Raw genomic sequence first — 18,991 nt, 5'->3', positions numbered from 1 at the left:
TTCCTGGCATTTCAATAATAATTAAATAATGTTGGCAGTTGATAATATTAATAAGACAGATATTTAGCACTTAGTGAAGCCAAATCCTGAAGTGAGGATTATAAAGAAGATTTCCTTGAAAAACAAGCCAGAGAATTTAATAAGTATAGTAGGACTAGGGAACTGTAATTCTTGGTTAGTTAGTGACACAGGAAACTTAAGTTTAAGGAGGTGGGTATGGCAATCTAGATCAAAGGAACACAAAATCTAAGTCGGAGAAAGCTACTGTGAAGAAACTCAGGAAAGTGCTACCATGACATTCTGGTCATACCTTGAAACTCGAGAAAAGAGACAGAACTTATATTAGAATGCTAAGCAACCATTCCTTCAAATTTGTGCTTTAACCAACAAATACAACTCCTCATAGAAATTATCTTAGCTAGCAAGTTTTTGCACAAAAGCCAAGCTTAGTTGCTTATGCTTCACAAGTTTTTTTCCCCATCAAAAGTTCTAATAAAAATAAGCATTTAAACATAAAAAGCCCAATCTTCACCACTCAGCCTTTAGGATTAAATCCAGATTCTCTAGAAGAAACACAGAATTGAAATGGATAAACATCATGCTCTCCTCTCACTGACCACCTGCTCCCAAGTAGGGAGGGAGACAAATTAAGAATATAGACTATGGAGGCACAAGGAGTTCTGTATCGCTCAAACATTCTAATACCTATCATCATGATAGTCAGCTAAATATAAAAGCACCCACACATTCAAAGGAAAACCTTGATTACTTAAAACCCTTAGAACAGGGTTTCTTAACCTCAGTACTATTGACGTGTAGACCAGATAATTCTAGGGGGGAGTAGGGAACGTGCATGAGTGACATTAGAGAATTAGTTATTCTAAATGTAAGAATGTAAATCTGGGGAGCGCCTGCCTGGCTCAGTCATACATGTAACTTGATCTCAGGGTTGTAATTTCAAGCCCCACGTTGGATAGTGAGATTACTTAAAAAATAAAATCTTTGAAAAAAAGGAATATAAATCTGGAAAACATCCCTTTCCCAGCCCAAGTTAAATGTTTAGAAGTCATTTCACAATACTTAAAAGAGTAACACTGAGGAAAATTTTGAGGTCAAACCACCTAGATTTGAATTCTGAATCAATCCACCATTTAATTGGATAACCTCAGTAAATGACATTTTTCTAAGGTTTAAATAAAATAACATTTGTAAAGATCAATTCAGAATGGACATTAAATAAAAAGTGTAATAAATTTAGCTCTAAGTGCTAGAACTTTTTTATCATAACTGCTTTATGAAAAAATATTTCTAAAATATATTGTACATTCTCCTGCCTTAATGTAACTTAACCTTTTATAACAACTCAGAGGTAACCATTTTGAACAAACATCACTGCTGGCCCTTGAGCAATGCAGGAGTTGGATATAACTTTTGCACAGTTGGATATAACTTTTGACTCCCCAAAAACTTAACTGCCAATGGCCTACTACTGACCAGAAGCCTTACCAATAACACAGCCAATTAATATATATATGTATGCATTATACGCTGTAATCTTCCAATAAAGCTAGAGAAAAAAATATTAAGAAAATCTTAAGAAAAATATATTTACAGTACTGTACTGTATTTATTTTTAAAAATCTGCATGGAAGTGGACCTGTGCAGTCCAAACCCATGTCATTCAAGAGTTAAGTATAAATATGACGCCAATCTAGGGACAAGAGCTATCAAAATGAATAATACAGAGAATCAAGTTTCAAAACAATGGATCAATTAAACACCAAAAAAAAAAAAAAGAGAGAGAGAGAAAAGAAAAACCTTTTAATAGGGATTAAATGTAAAACTGAGTCTTTAGGTTAAAAAATATCAACAAAGGCAGATGACATTACAGAAGTTGGGACAGAAAAACTCCACAAAAATGTAATTGCCTCCATGCCCTAAATGAACCAGAAGTGATAGACTGTCCAAAAAAAATACATGAAAGCCAATTTGGGTTAGTAGAGAGAATATACCAAAATAAGAGTCAGAAGAATGGAGTTCTAGTTTCAACTGCCCTACTTGACTGAGAATATGTAGCTACATTAAGCCACTTAACCTACATCTATACCCCACTTATATCCTCATTAATAAGAAGGGCACAAACCTATTTTGACACCTCCAACACCGTCAGGCAAACCAAATGATGTGATAAGAAATGCTATTAAAACTGTATGCAAAACAGTTTACACTATGAGACCTGCAGAGTGACCGTACATCAGTCTAAAGCAGGGTTTCCCAATCTTTTTCACTTATGACACATATAGAAAATGATAGTACTGGTACAGACACACTAGGTAAATAAGCCATGCTGGTGGCGGCCAACAATGATCAGCCCCAAAGTTCTTACCACTCTGTCACTGACCATCCTCTCTGAGGACTCAGGAAATCAGTATGTCTGTAACACATTCAAAGCATTGTCTGGCACACTGGTTAAGAAGCTCTAATTAAAACAACATGTCTAATGTGGAGCACTGTAAGAGGGAATGTAACACTTTCCACAATAACCAGCTGTGGCAAAGAGAGTGAAGACCAAAGTCTAACTGTTATAGAACAGTACTACCTTGGACCCAGGCAAATGGAACCCCCATCCTGGTCCTGGATCCTTGGAAGGCCATGCACTGGCCTCCCGCTGGCCACACCCTTGACCATGGGGCCAGCTGTTCTCAGGGCCTAAAAGGGTACACAACTGCAGCCTACACACCCCAGCCCTCCTCTTACCCAGGACCCCAGAATCTCCTGACTATTTACAGGTCTGCTCAGGCCTCTTCCCTGAGTTGATCCTCCCAAGGGTAGATGATTCTACCAACAGTATTTACAGCCCTACGCCCAAGGGATGGTCAAAAAGTTGCTGGGCAGGGGCCCTGGCTGGCACAGTCGGGACAGCGTGCAACTCTTGATCTTGAGGTCGTGAGTTCGAGCCCACATTAGATGTAGAGATTACTAAAATAAATAAACTTTTAAAAAAAGTTGCTGTGATAGGTATGTGGGGAACGCGTGTCCCCCTACGTGCAAGGACAAAGTCCCTCATACAAGGAACCTGGAATGAGAAGGGGATGTCAGGTTGGAGGCTGGTTCTTTGCACTTCAGTATGTTCTGGCGTGAAACACAGAGTCTGTGAATTCCCCCTTTGACTCTGATTTTAGGTCATTATGAAGTTTTATTTATAAAGGTAGGCAATGGAACATCTTTATCAGTAAGTTTGATTTGTAACTTGTACATTTTTAGACATATGGCATATGGGCTTTAATTTGGATTCCTGCCCTGAGTCCCAAAATGTTACGGATGGGCCAGGGAAAGGATCTAAATCCCTTGTCATATGAGGAAAAACTGAAGAAAAGGAGTACATTTAGCCTAGAAAGAGAAAACGCTGGTGGGAAGATAAAAGAACCAGCCATTTTTCACATGACAGCTAAAAAGTTACCATGTGAAAAATAAAGCAGATCTGTGTTGTATTGGAAGTGCAGGGAAGTACATTCCACTTTAATATAATGAGTAATTTTTAAACAATACGAACTCTTTTTAAAAGGCGCTGGGCAGTCATGTAACTGAGTTACAGTTTGCAACATCAGGCATTGCAAATACAGAAGTAGAGGGCACACAATTATCTCCCAGGGATAATGTAGAAGGAATTCTAATTTTGGAGAAAGCTAAGACCACATATTCCCTAGAAGCTGACATAATTTCAGTATTCAATGATCTTATGAACATGCAGCTTTACGATCATGCAGAGATAACGGATATGAAACACAAGGCGAAATGAAAGCTAACCTGAGATAACCTTTCTTTCTTAAAAAGTTCCTGCTGTCAGCTTACTCTTGTCATGCGCCTCCTCACAAAAATGGAGGTAAATTCCTCTATTCTACAAAATTAACTACAAAATAAAGGCTAAAGCATACTTGCCTCCGGGATTTTTCCCCCCATCCTCCAGAAAATCATAACCTTCCCTATTGTTCCCAGTTGGATCCTCTGATTTATCATTATCACTGAAAACCTTGTCTTCCATTCCCAGGATGGACTCAGGCCCCTCTGTCATCAACAAACATGTATTAAGTAAAAATGTTAGGGATACAGTATGTAGCTAGACAAGAGCCTCTGCGCCTCAAATACCTTGTGGAGAAGGGGATTATAAATTAAATAGGCTATTCTGGCAGGGGATATTGATAATAAGGGAGGGTAGGCCTGTGTGGAGGCAGGCAGTTTATGAGAAATCTCTGTACCTTCCACTCAATTTTGCTATGAACCTAAAACTGCTCTGAAAAATAAAGTCTACTAAAAAAAGAAAAAAGAGGAATAAGAAGAACATCATTATGACTACAGCCCAATGAACAAAGAAGAGAATAAAGGAAGATGAGGTTGAAGAGAAAGCTAGGAGGCAGATCATGCACTACAGACATTTTGCACCATATTATGCTTTGTTGGTGGGGGCTGTCCTGTCCACTCTAGGATGTTCAGCAGCATCCCTGGCCTCTACCCACTAGATGCCAGTAACACACTGCCCCCACCACCTCACCTTGAGTCTGACAATCAAAAAGGTCTCCAGACACTGCCAAATGTCCCCTAAGAGCAAAATCTTCCCCAGTTGAGAACCACTGATATAGGGTTTCATAAATGCCATGATGGAGGTTTTGCTTCCATGATAAAATTTTGAGCTTTAGTTTTAGTGTTAAATGTATTAGAAAGTCAGTAAGGAGGTGATATGATCGGATTCACACTTAACATTACTTCTGGCTCCTGCATATGGGATAGTGAGTAGGACAGAAACAAAAGAAGAGGCAGAGAAGTCTGCTGCCAGTTTTCCAGAGGAGAAAGGCTACTGCCTCGGTTTTTAACAGTGAAAAAACTGAGATGTAGTCAGGTCTAGTACTCTGAGGGTGGAGCTGCCAGGACTTAACATGAGATGAGAAGAGAAAAAATGGAGGATGACTCCATGGGCCTGCACCACCAGGCAGATGGTGGTGCCACTTCTTGAGATAGCAAAGACTTGGGAGAGGTGGTGAGAGGAGTAAATGAAAAAATGAATAATGCATAGTTCTGCTTTGTTCATGTTACATTCGAGGTATCTGTTAGACTTCCAAGTGGAAGAATGGAGTTAGAGAAACCTTGAGCTCAAGAGAAGAAAAATCAGTACTAGAGATGGGAATTTGAGCCTCATCAGCATATAAGTGGTATTTGAAACTATGAAAATGGATAAAATCACTTGAGGAGAGCCCAGGGACACTCCAAATTTTAGGGAGGCAGTAGAGAGACAGAGATAAGCTGGCAAAAAGACACAAAGAATGAGTAGCAAGGAGGTCAGAGGAAGTTAGTCGACCAATGTGAAATGCTGGTGAGTGACAGGTCAATAATATGTAGACACTGAACCAATCACTGGCTTTGGCAAGACAGGTCACTGCAGTCTTGATTAAAAACAATTTCATATGAACAATTATCTAGCAACAAACTGAACAAACAACTTAGAAGAAATGGAAAAATTCTTAGAAATATACAGTTTACCAAGCTTGAATCAGAAAATCTGAACAGACCAATTACTAGTAAGACTGAATCAAAAATCTCCTGACAAAGAAAGGCCCAGGAGCAAATGGCTTTACTGGTGAATTTTACCAAATATTTAAAGAAGAATTAATACCAATCCTTCTCAAACTCTTCCAAAAAACTGAAGAGAAAGAACACTCCCAAACTCATTTTACAAGGTCAGCATTATCCTGATACCAAAAACAGAAAAGGACGCTATTAGAAAACTATAGGCCAATATCCCTGGATGAATATAGATGCAAAAATTCTTAATATAATGCCAACAAACTGAATTCAGCAGCACATTAAAAGGATCATTCACAATGATAAATTGGGATTAATCCCTGGGATGCAAAGATGGTCCAACATACACAAATCAATCAATGAGATACATCACATTAAAAGAATGAAAAAAAAGAATATGATCATCTTAATAGACACAGAAAAAACATGACAAAATTCAACATCCATTCATGATAAAAACTCTTAAGAAATTAGGCATAGAAGGAGCATATCTCAACATAATAAAGGCTATATATGACAAGCCCACAGTTAACATCATACTCAACAGTGGAAGGATGAAAGCTTTTTCTCTAAGATCAGGAACAAGACAAAGGTGTCCACTCTCACCACTCCTATTCAACACAGTACCAGAAGTCCTAGCTAGAGCAATCAGTCAAGAAAAAGAAAACAAGGTATCAGAATTAGAAAAGAAGAAGTAAAGCTGTCTCTATCAGCAGATGACATGATTTTATATTCAGAAAATCCTAAAGACTTAATCAAAAACTGTTAGATCCAATCAATGAATTCAGTAAAGTTGCAGGATACAAAATCATTATACAAAAATCAGTGTGTTTCTATACATTAACAACAAAATCTCTGACAGAGAAATAAAGAAATCAATTCCACTTACAATAACATCAAAAACAATAAAATAAGCTTTGCGCAGTGGCAGTATCATACCCAATGAGGTTTATCTGAGGTGCGATTATTGCTAATTGAAAAATAAAATATTTACACATAAATTTAAGAAGGTGAAAGATCTCTACACTGAAAACTACATGACTTTGATGAAAGAAATCAAAGACACAAATAAATGGGAAGGTAGCCCATGTCCACGGACTGGAAGAATTAAGACTGTTAAAATATCAATACTACCAAAAGCCATTTTTAGATACGATACAATCCCTATCAAGATTCCAAAGGCATGTGTTACAGTAGTACACAAAACACTCCTGAAATCTATACAAAACCACAAAAGATCCCAAATAGCCAAAGAAATCCTACAAAAGAAGAACAAAAAAGGAGGCATCACACTTCCTGATTTCAAGATATACTATAAAGCTACAGCATCATAGTCACCTAAAGCACAAGCAACAAAATCAAAAATAAACAAGTGGGACTACAAAAAAAAAAAAAAAAAAAGCTTCTGCACAGCAAAAGAAACCATCGAAGTGAAGACAATGTACAGAATGGAAAAATGTATTTACAAACCATGTGTCTGATAAGGAGATAATACCCAAAACATATAAAGAACTCCTACAACTCAACAGCAAATAAATAAATAAATGAATGAATGAATAACCAACCAACCAACCCAGTTAAAAAATGGGCAAAGTCCCTCAACAGACATTTCTCCAAAGAAGATATACAAAGGCCAACAAGTACATGAACAGATGTTCAAAATCAGTAGTCATTAGGGAAATGCAAATTAAAACCACACACACGAGATCTCACCTCACACCTGTTCGAATGGCCATCATCAAAAAGACAAGACATAACAAATGCTGGCATGGATGTGGAGAAAAGGGAATCCTTGTGCACTCTTGGTGGGACTAATGGTACAGCCATTATGAAAACCAGTATGAGGATCCTCAAAAAAATAAAAATAGCACTACCATATGCTGGATCATATGATCCAGCAATTCCACTTCTGGGAACAGATCCAAAGGTAACAAAAACACTGGCTGGAAAAGATATCTGCACCCCCACATTCATTGCAGCATTATTTACAATAGCTAAGACATTGAAACAACTTAAGTGTCCATCAATAGATGAATGGATAAAAAAGCTGTGGTATATATACAATGCAGTATTATTCAGCCATTAAACAACAACATGGCATGGACCTACCAGTGGCAACAACATGGATGGACCTCGAAGGCATCATGCTAAGTGAAATAAATCAGACAAGGAAAGACAAATACTCTATGATCTCAATTACATGCAAAAATCTTAGAAAAATCAAATTATATTTAAAAACCCCAAACTCACAGGGGCGCCTGGGTGGCTCAGTCGTTAAGCGTCTGCCTTCGGCTCAGGTCATGATCTCAGGGTCCTGGGATCGAGCCCCGCATCGGGCTCCCTGCTCAGTGGGAGCCTGCTTCTCCCTCTCCCACTCCCCCTGCTTGTGTTCCCTCTCCCACTGTGTCTCTCTCTGTCAAATAAATAAATAAAATCTTTAAAAAAAAAAAAAAAAACCCCAAACTCACAGAAAAAGAGAGAAGACTTTTGGTTACCAGAGGTGGGAACGGAGAGAAGGGGAAATTGGAGGAAGGTGGTCAAAAGGTACTAACTTCCAGTTATAAGATAAATAAGTACTAGGGATGTCATGTACAACATGATGAAGATAGCTAACACTACTGTAGGATATATAGGAAAGGTGTTAAGATAGTAATTCCTAAGAATTCATATAATGAGAACTTTTCTTCTTTTCTTTTTATTGTATCTATAAGAGAAGATGAATGTTAGCTGAATCTCTTATGGCAATCACTTCACAGCATACATAAATCAAAACATCATGCTATATGTTTAAGCTTAAACTTATACAGTGATGTCAATTATTTCTCCATAAAACTGAGGGAAAAACCAATTTCAGTGGAGTGCTGGAACAAGAGCTCAAACGGATCAAGCTAAAGAAGAGAATGAGTGGTGAGGAAGAGGACATGGCAAATATAAACAACTGTTACTGCATAGGGATCAAAGAAATTGGTCAACAGCCGAAGGAAATCATTAAGGTAGAGGAAAAGGTGGTTTAAGAGAAATTATTCATTCAGTTAAGATATCAGTGGTTCAAACAAGATAGAATTTTATTCCTCTCTCACTTAACCATCTGAAGATAAATGAGCAGTTCATTGCTAGTAGGTGGCTCTGCTCCACAAGATCATCCAAGGATCCATCTTACTGATCCTTCTCCCACTAAAATGTTGCTCTCACCTGTAAGGTTGAACAACGTGCACCAGGACTACACCATCCTCAGCCAAAGGGGGAGAAAAGGAATAGAAAGCAACTAGCTTCTTTTCTAAAGCCATGACCAAGATCACACACATCACTTCCAGTCACATCCATTTAGCCAAAATTTCATCACATTCCCACACTTGCTCTAAGAGAAGGTCGAGAAAATGTAGTATAGTTGGGCAGCCATGTGCCCAGATAAAACCTGAGGGTCCTATTACTAAAAGGAAGGTGCACAGAATGTCACTTGGTGAATGATTAATCATCACTGCTCCAAGTAATATAAAGCATGTCAACATACACAAAGAGATGATCCAATAAGAAGAGAATAATTTACAGAAGAAAATTTTGCAGAAGTGAAGGCCTTAAGAAAGCAAAAATGAATGAGATCCAAGACACAAATTTACTGCCTCAGAAGCAGGGACACTTGTGTCTTGCCACTTCTCAACTTTTCATGAGAAAGGTTGCCCCTTGAATGCACTTCCAGGAAATTTAAGTAACCCTTTCCCAGCTTCTAGTAAACTAAGCTATTATACAGAATGAGTGTAAAAACCTGGCCTGGACTGAACAGTTCACAGGGTTGTCTCCTGACAGCTGATTCAGATAGCTGCAGCTCTGTCAAAGAAAATATGACCAAATCTCAGAGCTGAAGGGAGTCTACTAGGCTCATTTTACCAATGTTCAAGGCCACAAAGTATCCTCTCCAACAGTACACCCCAAGTCCTCAAACTGCCACAGCAAGGGTCATCCCCCTGTCCTTTTGCCTACTCTTTTATAATATTCTTTTTCATAATAGAGTTATCTTCCCAATGAAATGAACACTTCCTGAGAGTAGTGACTCAATGCCACCTTTTTAAGTATCTATTCTCCACTGCATCTAGCATGGTTCAAAACACATAGTATGTACTCAATGGATACTTTTCAGTTCACTGATAAAAGAGATTTGGTTTCCCTCATCCTACTGGAGACAGCATTGTTATTGAATCTGGGAAGGCCACTGGATATAAAACAACTAGTAAGGACTGTCAGGTTCTCCATCCTACACACAAGGCAATAAAAACAATGAAGTCAAGATCAAGACGGATATCCAAGATTATAAGACTGAACCCCAGATAATAAAAATTTTACTATTTAAAGATAAGAGAAATGGAATACCTACTTTAGAATTCTTACCCAGAGTAGGGTGCTTTTTTTTTTTTCTAATAGAGATAATGTAAACATACCGTAACACTTCATAATACGTAGGTCATGCATGCTTTTCCTCTCAATGCTTTCCATCTCTGCAACCTCCAATAGTATTGTACATTATAATCCATAGTATAAAATAAGGTAGTAAATGGATATATAACCATAAGCCAAATAATAGTATCTCTCTGAAAACCAGAATTCTACTTCCACTCTTAGCATTCTGGTTCATATATTTGTTATGAGAAATTAAACCAAACACCTCATTTCTCATTTCCTTTTAACCTGACCTAGAACAATCTCCTTTCAATACCAAGGAAGACCCCCTTGTCCAGGTATACTGTGAAACTGTAAACATCTATTTTACCAAATCTCTACATTTTACTTACTTGGGGAATATTCACTCTCAAACTTCATGTCTCTAGATAACCTCTGGCTGGTTTTTTTGTTTTAACCTCAAGAGAAAATATTGTCTCGTCATGACACTGGGTCTTCTTTAGGCTTCTACTTTTTTTTAGGTGCTACAATTAGAAGCCTGCACTTCAATTTTCCAGATACTGCTGCTCTATGGTTTTATGGAAGGGACCTTCTGCTTCTATTCCCCTGTTCAACCAAGGACAGTGTGGGAACATTAGTGTCCTCCCTTGTCTCCCTTGGATCATCCAACCGCACTTAAGCATCATCCAAGGCAGAAACTACTCGATTTGCAGGAATGCAAGAGCCACAATGACCCCAATTCTGTTTTGTTTAACTCCCTTAGAACAATGACCTTTATTTGCTCACTCTTAATTTGGTATTCATGTTAAATAAACCAGCACTTGAAGTTGAAAAGCACATCCAATTTCTCAGTTGTAAGATAATTTAAACCAAATACTTTAAAAAGCAGCTTAGTATCAAAGCCTCTAGACAGTAAACTAGGTCTACCTTTAGAAAAAAATTGTTTTATTATTTCAACTCTGAAGATGTTATAGAGATGCTAATGCAAATCATAAGGGAAACTTAGAGTGTCATACACGTAAAAGGAAAGTTATCTAACACCCTGGCCTCATTAAAACAGGTTTTTCTCACATGTCTTTCTTTAAAAAAAAAAGGGGGGGGGGGAGTTAAAAAAAAATACCAGTACCAAATTAGAAGTGGTATTTAAATTGTTTGCAAACACAGAACAGTACCAGGGAATGGTTAAGAACCAGGATCTCCAAAAAATAGAGCAGAAATTTCTTTCCAACCATTTTAACCATCTAAATAAGCAAGTGATTAATAAAAATACAGTACAATTTCTGGGAAATTTCTCACGTTATTCCAATTATCAGTTGTTAACTAATGGTTTCAGTAAAGGAGAAAATTCAGTAACAAGTAGCATACCACTCAGAAAACAACTCTGTAATACAGGGGCAAAGGTGACCTACAATATTTTAGGCATATTTAATCATCATCATTATAATCATCATCTATGACTCACTGAGTGCTTACTACATGCTTATATTGTGTTAAGCATTGACAAGTGTCATTTCATTTAATCATCACTACAACTTCTAAGACAGATTCTATTGTTATTCTCATCAAGGAGGTACCTGAGACACCAAGATGTTAATTAGTTTGTCCAGGATCAAAGTTTGTAAATACCACAGATGGCATACGAACGTAAGTCTATGTGGCTCCAAAGCAGAAATGAGCATCTTTCCAGGGGTCTTAACCCCTGAAACGCTCTGATTGGAAATAAGGCTTGTGCCAAGTAAAGCAAATGATTTTAAGTCCTAAATCAGGGGTTGCCAAACTTTTTTCTATAAAGGGCCAGATCATAAATATTTTAGGCTTTGATGCCATAAGGTCTCTGCGGCAACAACTCTGCTGTTGTACTGCCAACGTAGCCACAGACAATCCACAAACAAATGAGCATGACTGTGTTCCAGTAAAACTTTATTTATGGACACTGATATTTGAATTTCATATAACTTGTACGTGCTATGAAATAATCTTCGATTTTTTTTCATTTAAAATTTTTAAATCATAGGCGCTCAATAAATATTTGTTGTTTGTTAAAAAAAATAAAATAAAATTTTTAAATCATTCTTAGTCTGAGGACGCCTGGGTGGCTCAGTCCATTAAGGGTCTGCCTTCAGCTCAGGTCATGATCCCAGGGTCCTGGGATCGAGTCCCACATCGGGCTCCCTGCTCAGCAGGAAGTCTGCTTCTCCCTCTACCCTTCCCCCCTGCTCATGATCTCTTTCTCTCTCACTCTCTCTCTCTCAAATAAATAAATAAAATCTTTTAAAAAAAATCATTCTTAGTTCACAGGCCATACAAAAAACAAGCTTGAGGGCCACATTTGCCTACAAAGTGAATTCTGCCAACTTCTACACTAAATAATGCAGACAAATATAAAATATTTTTTAACTAAACACTTCTTTTCACAAATCCTAACTTGTAACTTCCTTTGACATTTTGGGCTTTTTTTTAAGATTTATTTATTTATTTTAGAGAGACAAAGAGTGCTAGCAGGAGGAGGGGGAGGGAGAGAGGGAGAGGGAAAGGGAGAGAGGTAGAATGAGAAAAAGAATCCTCAAGCAGACTCCCCGCAGAGCCCAACAGAGGGCTGGAACCCAGAACGCTGAGATCATGACCTGAGCCGAAATTAAGAGCCAGGCGCCTAACCGACTAAGCCACCCAGGAGCCCCTCCTTTGATATTTTGAAATGATACTTTAAAGAAGCTCAAAGTCTCAATAAGCTTGACATCTGTCCCAGAATAATCAAAAATTCCAAAGAATCCAAAACTATAGGGGCGCCTCAGTGGCTCAGTCAGTTGGGTGTCTGCCTTCAGCTCAGGTCATGATCCCAGGGTCCTGGGATCAAGCCTGACGGAGACAGGCTCTCTGCTAGGGCGGAGAGCCTGCTTCTCCCTCTCCCTCTATCTGCCACTCCCCCTGCTTGTGCGCGTGCTCTCTCTCTCTCTCTCTCTCTCTCTCTCTCGTTCCATCAAATAAATAAATAAAATCTTAAAAAAAAGAAAGAAAAGTATCCAAAACTATAGGTACTACATATGGATTTCCTGAGAAAGAATCACAAAATTTTCGAAGTAGGAAAAAAATTGGAAGTGTAAGAGATCTAACACATTCTCATCCTTATGTGCATTTTAAAAAATTGATGTTAAAATATTTTAAACAATTTAATACTAAATGCATATATAATACCGGTAATAACTTACACACATAAAAAATTTTACAAAGCATTTTCATATTCTTTCTCTCATCTCATCCTTCACAACTCGGTTAAGAAAGACAACGCAAGCCTTCTCATCTCTGTTCTGTACATAAGGAAAACAAGCTCAGAAATGTAAATAAGTTGCCCAAAGAGGGAACCCTGCCACACAGCTACTAAATGGCAGAACTGCAACCATGACCTGGTTTCAAGTCCTCGTCTCTTAACTATTTCCATGGACATCAGATTTCATGTTAACAGGTTAAATCCTAAAAACTCTCAAGAACATTAGCCATTATCTATAAATACAACATAACACAATCTCTAAAATATAATGCTTAGTTCATTTTGTTCTATTTTTCCTCTGCTACCACAGTCTTCTGAAGAAAACAGGTGTTACTCCTTGACATTTGTTAAATGCATTTACAGTCAACAGTGAATCTATATATACTGTGCAGACAATACACCCTGGCCCAGCTTGGAAAGGGTAAACACTACTGAATAAGACATCTAAAGAGAAAATAAGAGAAAGAGAATGGGAGGTGGAGACGAATGCATTGCCATTAAAGTCTCACCCAGCTGATGACTGGAAAATGATGTCGGAGTTGGGAAAAGAAAATAAAAGAAACAGAACTACTGGAATTTAAACCAACATCAAAGACTCTAATGACAGTTGAACCTGCCTGGCTGCTTCCTAGTCACTCCCCAGAAAACAAAACAGTTATATAACCAGGGAAGGTTCTTCCAACTAACATTTCCTCTCTGGCCCACTTACACTTTATCGCCCACCTCAACGTGCACGACCATGCAGTAAACTGGGCCTCCACACCAGCTATGGCTGGACAAGTCTCTGTCCAAAGTGCTGCTTTATTCCATGGACAGCTATAGGGACGATGGTATGAAGATGACTGGTTTGAGCACAGTTCCAAACTCACACCATTCTAGAGACTTGTTCTATAAAGCATCACCACATATCCAATTTTAGGAATGAAGTAGACTCCAGATTTCCTGAAAATGGAAATCAGAACACCATAATCCCTCATCTTCACGAATAGCCCTATTAAAAAGGATTTATACCAATTGAGTACTTGAAAAACTTTGAGGTCATGTGGAAGCAGCAATTAAGCTTCTATTTCCTTCACTCTCAAGTCCAAGGAGCAAATATCAAGATTCCGAGCTGGACTTCAATTTACCCAATAAGGAAAAATACAGTAATGAACATAACCATCACTACCCAAAAATATTACAACTCCTATTACTGAATCAAACTAGCACATTTTCTGAACTCTCATAGCCACTGTACTCTAGTACCATATGCTTTTTCTTCTTCCAACAGAAATATGAATACAGACAATGTTTACAAAAGCAACCAGTGTATCAGAAGTTATTTCCATTCAGACTGAATTAAAAGGTCTAAATCTGTGCCAAATAAAACTCTGAAAGAATGGAAAATAAAAGAGATGCTGACAACAATGCAGTGTGGCCCGGCTGCCAGCTACCCATGTAGCATCATGCAGTGCCCGAAGCACTTTAAAGGCAGATTGCAATTCTGCATGCAGATCAAAATTATAATTATCCAAATTCTATTTCCTAAAAGATAACTATTAAACTGCATCCCAAGCATCCTGCTGTGAGTCTTCTTCCCTCCACCTTCTTTAAGCTTCAGCTACAGAAGGTGAAGTTATAAAGGGTCCAGAAGTAGACTAAAGCTACGAAATCAGGTTTGACTTTCTCTCCCTACCGGTTCTTGTGATCTATTTGCGAAAATCTTTAACATAAATATTTACTCAAGTTAACAAAATAAGAAAGGCACGACCGGGGGTGGCGGGTGAGTTCAGGGCAGAGGGGGGCGGGGGGGGGCACTAAAGTCACCGGTATCGTCCAATACATAGCGGCAACTTCATCCAATTAGAAAGATGAGAGGGAAAACTCCAAGGGAGTCCCTGCGAGCAGAGACGGCTCGCCCAGTCAGCCCCACGCTCACCAGGGGGCGGGCACCGCGAGGTCGCCCGTGGGCTGCGGAGGGAAACGCTCCTCTGGCAGCGCCCGTGTCCCCAGAGCCCCCACTCGGCCATTCCCAGGGAGTCACGGCTCTTGCCTGACTTGAGCCAGGCGCGAAGCACTGCAGCAGGCCAGAAATCCGTCCGAACCCCTGGTCCGCCCAGGCCGTGGGGAAACTGGAGATGCGAGCGCGGGAGGCTGTCGGCCCGGAGCGCGGTCCACCCCGGGAGGCTGGAGAAATGAGTCCGGCGCTGGGGGAGGGTGGGGGGTGGTACGGGGGAAACCCGAGATGATCTTCTAAGAACATTCGATCCGGAACCTTTACTTCAAAAAGAATTTCTTCTAAAAAGGAAAGCAAGGCCCCCGCAGCCTTCCCTGCGGCGCCTGCCCACGTCACCGGAGCCCCCGGCCCTCCCGCGGCCCCCGCCTTACCGAGCCCCGCGGCTCCGCCGCGCCGCCGCGGCGTCGCTGCGCCCCGCTCGCCGCTCCGTGTCTGCCCTCCACGGGCGCCGGGCCCGACGCCCTCCTCCTCCTCCTCGCCGCCGCTGCCGCCGAGCACTGCCCGCGCCGCCGAGCCTAGCGCCTGGCCGCCGAGGGCAGCCGCGGGGGCTCGGCCGGGCGCCCCCCGCGCCAGCGCCTCATCCCGCCTCGCCGCCCCGTCAGGCTCGGGGGCGGGGACGCCGGGCTCCGGGCCGCGGCCTCAGAGTCCCCACCTCCGACACGCACCGCGCTCGCCCTCCCCCGGCGGAGTCGGCCCCGGGGACGCGGTCCTGCGGTGCCCGAGACCCCCACCCCGACGCCTTCGGGCCGCCCCCGCCCCGCTCGCCGGCGCGCGCCCAGCCGGAGCCCGCCGCCGGCCCAGCCTCCTCCTCCTCCGCTCCGCCTCCTCCTGCACCCGCGACGCCCGCAGCGGGGAGAAGAGGCGCGCCGCCGCGGCCGCGGGCACGAGCACGCGCGAGGAGGGCGGGCGGAGCGCGCGCGCGGCCGAGGGCGGCGGGGGCGCGCCCAGGCCTCGCCTGCTGTTGTCCCTGGAGCGCACGTGCACTGCGGGGGGGGTAGGGGGCGGCGAAGGGCGCGTGGCTTGCCTTCCCCGGGGGCGCGAGGGCCGGCGGGAAGGGGGCTGAGATGCTTGCTGCGTTGGGGATTCGGGCGTAGTCTGTTGCCTCGGCTTCTGCATTGTGCTGCGGTGCAAAAATAAAAAACCTGCCGCAGCAGCAGTAACACCAGGAAGAGACATCCTCCGAGACTACGGCAGTGGCTCCTCTCCACTCCCAGCTGACCCCAGAATACTGTCACGGCGCGGGGGAGGAGAGGGGGCGTTGCCGCAAGTCAGGAAGATCCTCGTCGCTCCCGCTCTGGCGCATTTGCTCTAAAACCAGCTCGCATCGGTCATTATTTGGAATCGGAGGCCTAAAAGTTCCTTCAGTTGGTTTCTTCATTCAGAGTTATGGACCAGAAGATTGGAAGTGACATGGCAGGGGAGAGGAAGGACAAGCAAGGGTGAGAGAGTAGCGAACCCGAAGGTGCGTGGCTAGCCTGAAAAGCGATTTTGGAGAAAGTGAAGGAGCTCCCAGCGAACCCCTTGCCTGTGGATGGCACTGCCCTGGGTTTTTCCCCTGTTCCTTTTGTTCAGCCTCCAGAGACTCACATCCACCTGCAATAACCATGTGTATAACAGAATATATCTTGACATTCTACCGTTCTATTTTCGTTGTTTTTTTTATATATGTACCTTTCACTTCTGATTCATTTAGTATCTAAATGTTAGGGTTGGGGGTGTGGTAAACCTACATAATTTAACGCATAGTCTTCAAACCTACAGAAGCCAAATACTGCATCATCTAATGTCACTGCAGTGATTTGGGTCCACTCAGCATTCAGTCATTTCAGTGGGTGTCATTGAATATAAAACGTGGCCTTGACCACACTTAGCAGAAATTCAAGGGCATGTCCATGAAACAGGATTTCAACACATCCTGGGGAGAAATTAGGGAGTGAACGTGCTGAATAATCCCACTCTTGCCAGCTTCAGTATAACCAAAGTTTCTTTAGGGGCGCCTGGGTGGCTCAGTCAATTAAGTGTCCGACTTAGGCTTTGGTCATGATCTTGGGGTCCTGGGATCGAACCCCAGCCCCAGCGTCTGCCTCCCAGTTCAGTGGGGAGTCTGCTTGTCCTTCTCCCTCTCCCTCTGCCCCTTCCCCTGCTTGTGCTCTCTCTCTCTTTCATTAAATAAGTAAATAAAATCTTTTTTCAAAAATAACCAAAGTTTCTTTCAAGATCAAGATTCTGGATATTTTCTAGCAGAGAAGAGGTAAGGGATAGAATGAGAAGATTTGCATAGAGGGACAAACTGGGATGGGAACATTTAAAGAAGCCTACTTCAAATAAATTATGTTCTAGTGTCCTAGCCATCTGCTGGAAACAGGTACACTTAGGATCCATAACAGTCTTAATGGGTACTTCCTTTGCAAGGTAAATCATGAAAACTGGAGACCTTAATTTCAACACAAACCCATAGTTTAAAAATGACTCTTTCTCCAAACTGCAACAGTTCCGGGGGTTTGCCTTTTGGCCACAGGGAGCAATCTATGGAGAGAAGGACATGTATGCAGAGAGGGATTCAGTAACTTCTGTTGTTCCCGGGATTGGTGAGCATTAAACACAAAACTTCCTGTGATGTCAAGAGGAAGCCAGTATGGGACATTAAACCAAGTCAGCATGGGAAGCAAGTTTTGCCCAAGGCTCCAGTCCCTTGCCTACTCTCAACTACAGTGACATTCTGCATTCTTTTTGAAAGCCTTCATGTCCCACAGTTTTGCCATCATACCCCAATACTGAGCTGCAGTGGCTGAGTGTAAAGTGGTTTATGCTCAACTGGCAGGGAAGGTGAATAATACAGAAAGGAGCTAGGATTTATGCATACCTTGGATGACACAGATATTTTACTTCGGAGTCTCAAAACATTTTGGTAACTTTCCTCCTGTTGCTATTATATCGAGCTCAGAGAAAGAACAAATGGATTCCATATGTGTGTTCCAAATGTCAGAGATGTTTGAGCAAGCTCAAGGGTGCTGATGCTCCTTACTCTCATTCTGAGTCAGCACTCCCTCTCTTTGGAAAGAAGCATCCAAATATCCTATGAATAATATTATTGCTAAACCTGCAGATAAACTGAAGGCTATGATTTCTGGGCCACTCTGCAGCCATCTGAACTTGGTGTTTCACATGTTTGTAACCAATTACCTCTGTCCTAATAACACCCTTAGTGATTCAATACATATATGCCCCAAAATTGCAACATCGCCTAGAAGAGAAAAAGCCTGTCTGGCTGTAAAATATTTTAATATTGTTATGTAATGCTAAGTGGCTGCATTTGTTATGGTTTGAGTGAATATTCCCAAGGTGAGGGCAAGAGAGGGAAAAGCAAAGCAAATCGCCCTCACTCTGAAGCTGTTGGAGGCCTCAGCCTGGCACTGTCATCTTCCAGGCAGGAGCATCTGGGCTCACTCCTGGCATCTCTGAACTGTTGCCCTGCAGTCCCCTCCAGGCACGGAAGCAGCGTCAGGGTGCAGAAAAACAGAGCCAGCGAGGAGGGCAGCCACACAGACAACTGCAATACTCACCTAACCTTGAGTTTAGAGTTTAGAGAGAGCCTGGGAACTGAGCAAGAGAGAGAGGAAGCTCATTCATCTCCCAACTGAATGCTCAACAGCTGCCTTGAGAAATAGGAGTTGTTGAAAGTGGGCCAGGTTTAATCGAGAAGTTTCCCAAAGTGACATTTGACATTACCTTGTTTATTTATTTATTTATTTATTTTTTGTCCT

General features: G+C 41.6%; 1 protein-coding gene and 1 pseudogene across 2 annotated transcripts in view; one reads left to right on the top strand and one right to left on the bottom strand.

Moving 5' to 3' along the window:
- The window catches only part of ARHGAP32 (Rho GTPase activating protein 32), a 311,464-nt gene extending 295,539 nt beyond the window's left edge, over nucleotides 1-15,925 (bottom strand). For both annotated transcript variants that reach the window (XM_078058771.1, XM_078058770.1), the window contains exon 1: nucleotides 15,599-15,925. The gene's annotated coding sequence lies outside the window, so the exon portion shown is untranslated. The remainder of the gene's footprint in view (nucleotides 1-15,598) is intronic.
- On the top strand, nucleotides 6,488-6,596 carry LOC118531990 (U4 spliceosomal RNA; annotated as a pseudogene).
- Nucleotides 15,926-18,991: the final 3,066 nt, after the last annotated feature.

Source organism: Halichoerus grypus, chromosome 11 (assembly GCF_964656455.1).
Source record: "Halichoerus grypus chromosome 11, mHalGry1.hap1.1, whole genome shotgun sequence".
Taxonomy (NCBI): Eukaryota; Metazoa; Chordata; class Mammalia; order Carnivora; family Phocidae; genus Halichoerus; species Halichoerus grypus.
This window is presented reverse-complemented; position numbering and strand designations above follow the sequence as displayed.